The sequence below is a fragment of the Diplotaxodon limnothrissa genome, linkage group LG18, assembly GCF_057381915.1.
Source record: "Diplotaxodon limnothrissa isolate DT_005_m linkage group LG18, D_limnothrissa_male_GT1.1, whole genome shotgun sequence".
NCBI classification, from domain to species: domain Eukaryota; kingdom Metazoa; phylum Chordata; class Actinopteri; order Cichliformes; family Cichlidae; genus Diplotaxodon; species Diplotaxodon limnothrissa.
The window spans coordinates 43,854,452-43,861,663 of NC_140613.1; positions in this window are offsets into that span (position 1 = coordinate 43,854,452).

The window sequence follows — 7,212 nt, forward strand, 5'->3', positions numbered from 1 at the left end:
TGCTGCACCAGGTGTTCCTAATTTTGGTTCAAGTTAATTGATAGACTTTTTGAAGGCGATTGTTTCACACATTTATTTAGATGTCCCAGTCCTGTTGTCTCGGGATGCATCACGCTGCCTTATCTGGGGTTAGCTGTTTTCTGGGGATGCGGGTTGAGTGGGGGAGCTCTTCAAGATAAGCTAGGTTAACCTTCTTGTGTGAGCTTTTCAAGTGCACTTCAAGGTTTGTGGGATTTTTAGTTTTATAAATGTCCCTCATAACCCCCTGATGACCCAGTAATTCATTTTTGCGCACTGTAGTACACATTTAGTTTTTGCTTGTAGCTCTCATACTCTACTTGCCACTCCTCTAAGTCCTGATGTTTCTTAGAGAGGAAAACAGTACCTTTAACATTATATCACATGTGTGGGGGTGTGGCCTTGCCAATTGTTTTCCCCACCTTTTCAAAATGGCTGGCGTGCCCACCAGCACATTTTATGGAAGAAAGAAAGGTAAGCTTGATATTTACATTTAAAATGTTTTGTTAAACTCAGATTTTTATTTTATTCAAAAATAAACATCTAGTAAATAATTTAAGGGGTCTTTAAGAATTAGGCTTATTTAGTTTCACAGAGAACATGACTAATTTATTAATGTGTACTCTAGTGCACGTTGGGACTTTGTACTTGTATTTATTTCACTTTTTCCTAGTAGACAACTCTTTAACAAAGGCGGAGAGAATTCTCAACAGAATAATTGAGCGAGATTCAAACAGAGATTTTTCAGAAGATGAGAGTCATGTGAGCCAGATAGGAGAGGGTGAGAACCCAGGAGGAGCCACACAAAGATTATCGAGATGCAGTGGCAGATGTAATAGAGAAAAACACAGGGCCACCTGAAATCTGTCGTCCTATCTGGTCCAAAACCAACATGTAGGAGAATCTGGAATTTTTGATTTTGAGTTAAAAATAAAATATGGGTAAAATGCAGAAATGTTTTCCAGTAAAGTAAAAAATAAGAGTCGCATTTATAAATGAATCCATGACACCTAATTGTTTCTACAAGATCACATCGTTGCTAAAAGTTATCAGTGATCTCAATGTGCGAAAAGAATTCACCGTATCTGGAGTTCAAGCTCCTCTTGGCTGAGAAACCAGGGACAAACATGTGAACAAGACCTGAATAATACCAGTAGTGAAAAGTTCTCTCCAAAGATCAAGAAAAGGAGGCCCAATCAGATGAGAGTGCAGAAAAATATGGTTCACTCCACTTGCCTGAAATGGTTAACGGTCCAAGGCATTTCAGTTGTAGAATGGTTGGGTGCAACAGTAAAACATATGTGAGATGTGGGAAGTGCCAAATGTTCCTTTGTGTCTCCCAATAAAAATATCACAGTACTTCCTCAGATATCATAAATGAATTGACTTTTGTGAAATAGAAAGCCCAGTGCAATCACTGATCTACATTTTTTGATATTATTATATAAATAAGTTTTAATCTCCTGCTTACAAAACTTTCCGTTAACGCAAATGTTTTTCCACTTCTAGTTTTCGTTATTTCATTTGTTGTCTTTAATAATACCGTAATAACCTTGCTCTACACACTGGAATAAACATAATCAACATGATCAACATTTCACTGCGTATCAATTCACCATATTATCGATTCAAGTGCTACATCCTTATGTGGTTTGTGACATTATGTTTATCTAAACCTCCACTCTGTCTCTAAATGTTTGAAGAATTTTTCAAGTTCAGGGTCAAATTTTGAGAATTTTGACCATAAGTGAAAGTTATGGCGTTATCACCCCCTTTGGGGATTACCTTTCCCAGTTTTGATGATATTCCTCCCCATTCTCTATTCTTTGCAAGTACCCCTTTTTCGGTGACGAGAAACTGTTGCTGTGGTCAAGCGGGTGCTGTAAAAACAAAAGCTCAGGACAGAACAGTCACCAGTCATGTACTTCATTCAAAATTAGCATATATTGAACTTCATATTGATCCTCTGAGTGTAATGGTACATTTTAATTTGAATTTCTCAAAGCTAAACACAATATTTTACTTTATCTTACTCTTGTTCTTGTGCAGCACCACCCCTGTCGGTTCTATCTTACTTTTAAATTGCTGACTATTTCAAGAAAGCACCCAAAAGGCGGGGACCAGTGTTTATCATTACATATCTCTATTTTGCGTGTGACAAGTCTATCATTCCCCTGTTATTCATAGACCTTGGTAGAGGGTTTTGTTTTGTTTTGTTTTTTACCTCTATAAAAGTTAATTGACTCTCTACAGTAACCCACTATGGTTAATAATAACATGTTCAGTCATGAGTGGAATCAAACCTTTTCTTCACTTTAGCATTTAACATTCCCAACCATATAATATGATACATTAATCGAAACACAGCTACTAAAACACAATTTTCTTAATGTAAACATCAGTAACTCAAAATTAGCAACCAAAGGGTTAAGTCTGCAGTTCACACTCCTGTGCAGCTACAGCCTCCCCCCTTAGTCTCTGTCAACCTTCTGTTCTTGCAAAAACAAAACAAAGCAAGACAAAACATCCACCCTTCTTTTACAGGCTGGGCGAATTGTTTATGGACATTTACTAATCCTAAAGTCGGTACCGTTTTTGTCTCAGTATCAAGTCAGTTAAAACTTTTAGTCGTCAGTCCATCACAGTCCAGTCACATGCATACATCCACACACATTCATTCCAGATATTGCTGATAATGGGGTCTCACGCGCAACCTATCCGAGCCTCCATCACCAGCAAGATGACGTCATCATTTTAAAGGAAACAGTTCCTTGTTTGTTATTTTTTCTTTGGACTGGATTGACTCGCTGCAATCCTTTTAGGCTCAGGACTTCTCATTCGATCAGTGTCCCATGTAAGTGAATTTCTCCCCAGCCCATTATAATCATGGAGAAAAACACTTTGCCACTGTTTTCAGTAAGAATATTTTATAGCGCTTTAAAGTTCAATCTCTCAGACCTGGATTAAGGAGCCGATTTGTTAAATCAGGAGCTCACAAAATACCAAAAATATCACCACCGGTGGATCACACCTCTCAGACGTTCTTATCTCAGTGCACTGTAACGAAAGCAAAAACAAACGTAACCAATAAAACACTCATATAATAACAGATACTGGGGCCCATTGCAAACATGTTCAAACATAAAACCATCCTTCTCTCTCTTACAGAAGGAAAACAATCCAAACCTCACTGATAGAATCATCCTAGTGTCAAACAAAACCCAAAGATCAACCAAAACTCCACACACTATATTGTGTAGGCATACAGTTACCGAAACTCCTTTTCTGCACCAACGAAAACATGTTGGATTTACTTGACTCAATAGTGGACACTGGTTACACACAGACGCTTTGCTTTGGCAGAAACTTAAACAACTAAGTTAAATCAACACAACCTTTTCATATTCTCTCCGAAATAAAACTCACACCGTTCATTCATCATTTTCACTCTGTACCACTGCTCCTTGTTAGCAGTGTTGGGGAGTAACGGAATACATGTACCGCCGTTACGTATTTAAAATACAAAATATGAGTAACTGTATTCCGTTACAGTTACCGTTTAAAAAGGTGGTATTCAGAATACAGTTACTTTGTTGAAATAAATGGATTACACTGCGGTACTTTCCTGTTTCATTTTGTCGCGGGTCAGGACTGTTTGGGTTTTGTTTGACAGCTACGTTCTGTTGTTCCAGGCGGCAGCGTTACGGTTGCCATGGTTACAGGGCGACGCTCTCTCTCTGTGTGTTTCCTGGGTGAGAGAGCGCCTTTTCGTCGTTGTTGTTGTGCTAAGCTAACAGGCAGAATGCTACAAGCATAGCTCTAAAGAATGTAGCATCATGGGCATTGTAGTCCGTGTTGCAGGGAGAATGGACTGCCATACACGTTATGGGTCTGTGAGCGCGAGGAGGGAGAAAAAGGGGAGTGGAAAGGTACAAGCTGTCATCGAGGAAAAACGGGAGCTGGAAGCATGTAAATATAATAATAACCACTGCAGCCAAGAAGAGTGCCTGACGAGCCCAGTTGTAAGTAAGCTATTAAGACTCGACTGTACACCGTGTTCGTGTTTTCCTCCGAAACAATAAGTTCCGTTGGAGCAGTCTTTCAACGCCTCTCTCTGTCTCTCGCAAGAAAAGTTGACCCAGACAACAAAGTAAAGCTATTTTTCGGCTACGAGCCGACAGGGACCCCGCCGTATTAGTCAGAGGTCCCTTTACTACAGTTCGGAGTCGCGGACCTTCAGTAATAGTAATAAATCACACAGCAATAGTACATTCACGTTGTTGTAAAAAGCATGATAATATATTAAGTAATCCAAAGTATTCAGAATACGTTACTGTCATTGAGTAACGTAACGGAATACGTTACAGAATACATTTTGGGGCATGTATTCTGTATTCTGTAATGGAATACATTTTAAAAGTAACCTTCCCAACACTGCTTGTTAGGCTGTGTGAAGCACAGTAAACAATTCAGTGGAGGCCTTGAGCCATAAACAGACATCACGCACACACATTATTTTCATTACCAAACTGCAATAGACCTTGTCCCCTAAATCTACAAATGCCCTCTGGGTGACATGAAATGCATTTAACCAATAAATAATTGATGGGTTCTTGTTGTTATAACAGACTCCGTATTTGAATGTTAGTGTGCAGCATTTGTTAGTAAAGCATTCTTCATTGCATCAGCGTGTGTGTGTGTATCACTTCTCAGTGAATTGAATCAGCATTTCGATTTGTGCATGTGTGTGTGTCATTTCCCCCTCAATCGACGAATGCGTATGTGTGTTTGTGTGGGTGTTTGTGGTCATCACTTTCCTGTTGTGGTGTTCTGGGTAAACCACGGCCTAAAGCGTGCCCTTGGGTCCTGCCCTCCTCCATTTCAGTCTGTTTACATCCATCGGTTCTGCTGCTCAAAGTTCTGTCCCTACTGGTTCTGGCCCCAATTGGGGCAGTCCTTTTCTCCAGTGTCCTGCATCTTCTCCTTGTTCCGCTCCTCCTTAACTTGACACTTTTTCTTCTGTAGCTCCGTCAGGGTTTTGATACGCAGCTCAACCGTCTGGATGTCCGTGCCAAGCTTCAGTCTACGCTGTTGCTCCAGCTCTTCCTCTGTCTCTCCCAGCTAGGTCAAGATTTTGTTCATGTCAGAGTTCAGCTGCTGCCACTGCTGCTCATTCTGCTTTTTTTCTCATCTCCTTGCTGAGGTCCTGAGCCTGCCGGAGCTTCCAGCGCTCAATCACTCTTGAAGTCTGGGACTCTGAGCTGCTGGGATCTGCTAGTCGCCCATCAGTCACAGATATCCCATGTATGAGGAGTCCGTTTCTGTGCTTGCAGAAGTGCGGCTGCTGTCCGTTTGTTGCAGGTGGAAACAGCTGACATCCAGAGGGTGTATATGAGAGTCTGCAGCAGCAACCTCCCCAGTGGAAGACCTCAGTGTTTGTTCTGTTAGTTTAACAAAGGCCTCAGGGCTCTCTGGGATCACTACATCTGACAAGCCTGAGGCAGGGCGCCGAAGGAAGTCTCCCTCCTCACTCTGGTGCTCTCTGGGATCCCCACTTGCACTTTCAAGCCCACGGCTCAGGTCGTAGTCGTGGTCCCATTCCAGGGGAATGGAGTCCATGTTTGCTGGGGTGTCTCGGCTCGAGCGTTCAGTCCGGCTCTGGGCAGCCAAGGAAGCTGAGCGACCGGAGGACGGCAGAGGCGACAGGAAGCCATCCCCCTAACGTTCACTCCACAGCAGACTGGACAAATCACAATACTCATCTGGCTCCAGCAAGCTCCGGCCTGATTTCAAGTCCTGTGTCTGGGACTCCAAGCCTGATGGGTTCGATTATCAGCCAGCTCCTCTTGAGCCATGCTCAGTCTCTGCTCTGATGCCTTGAGCTCTTACTGAGGGCAGAAACCTCAGAGTCTTTTCCATACACATCAGATTGAAGTCCATTGATGTTTCCCTTGCTTTGCTCCACGGCCTTCTGCAGCTCTGCTGTTCGAGTCTTCTTAGAGGTCAGCTCCTGGCCGAGCCCCGACACCTGTGCCTTCAGCTTATTTTCTCCTGGTGCTTTTGTCCATTCTGAGGTGCCTCCTGACCTCAGTTACTCCTCCTGTCTCTGGCACGCCCTTTTTACTGCCCGATGATCAGTGTTGGTCCGTCACTGTCCTGCACAGCTTTGATGCAGAGTGGTTAAGGTCAGCATTGTCTTTCTCGGCCTCACTTTTCCTCCGGGCTTAATGGGCGTCTCCTCACAGCTCTGTCAGCTGAAGCTGTCTGGAAATCTCCCCCGTGTAGTGAAACGGGCCTTGGATTTAACGCTCTCCGTCTCCGCTGCATAAGATCGTTTTCCTGCAGCGCTGTTGACATCTTCAAGTTGTTGTTGTGGGTCCAGCTGCTATAGCATTTGGTCAGGGTCACATCAAAGATGGTGGAGGAGAGAGCAAAGATGGTAGGGAGGGGGAGCAGGAGTCCAGGGTCAGCCTCGGCTTTCTGGGCCAACAAAGCAGCCTGTAATCAAACATAAAGAGAAAAAACAAAACAAAAACAAAACAAAACAGAACGAAAATAATGATGTTGTGTTGGCTGTGTCATTCAGAGAGGGGAGAAACACCGGGGCCAGGCCCTGTGTCAGCCTTCTCTCCCCCTTTTTTTGTTTTTTCTCACCATATAATCCTCTCATAACCCACCAAGCTGACAGGACAACACAGGTACATGTTAAAATTCTTAAGATTTTGTTTAAAAGTTCAAAAATGGAATTTTTTTTCATTCAGTAATCACTTGTATTAATCAATCAGCAGAAAACATGTCACAATTTGACTTTCCTAACCACTAAATTTGTCGTGCCTTCACTGGTTGGTCATACCAGTGTCTTCTTTTTTTTTTTTTTTTTTTTTTGAAGTTAAATTGTTGTCCTGCAACCCAGAGAGTTTATTTGTTAGTAGTGGATAACTTTATTGTTTAACGGCGGGTGTATGTTAAGTTTCACTGCTTTAAACTTGCTGGAAAATCTTCACGTGTTCATGGGTGTAAGCTGTTTCTTCATTGCGTGTATGTTAGAGCTGGGCGATAGAACGATAACGATATGTATCGCGATATAACTTTTACTCGATAGAGAAATTAAGCTATCGCGATAGACCTCGCCGCTCTTGTCCTCAAAAAAAAAAAAAAAAAAGGTCAGCCAATCCAAATTAAGTAGCGCAGAGC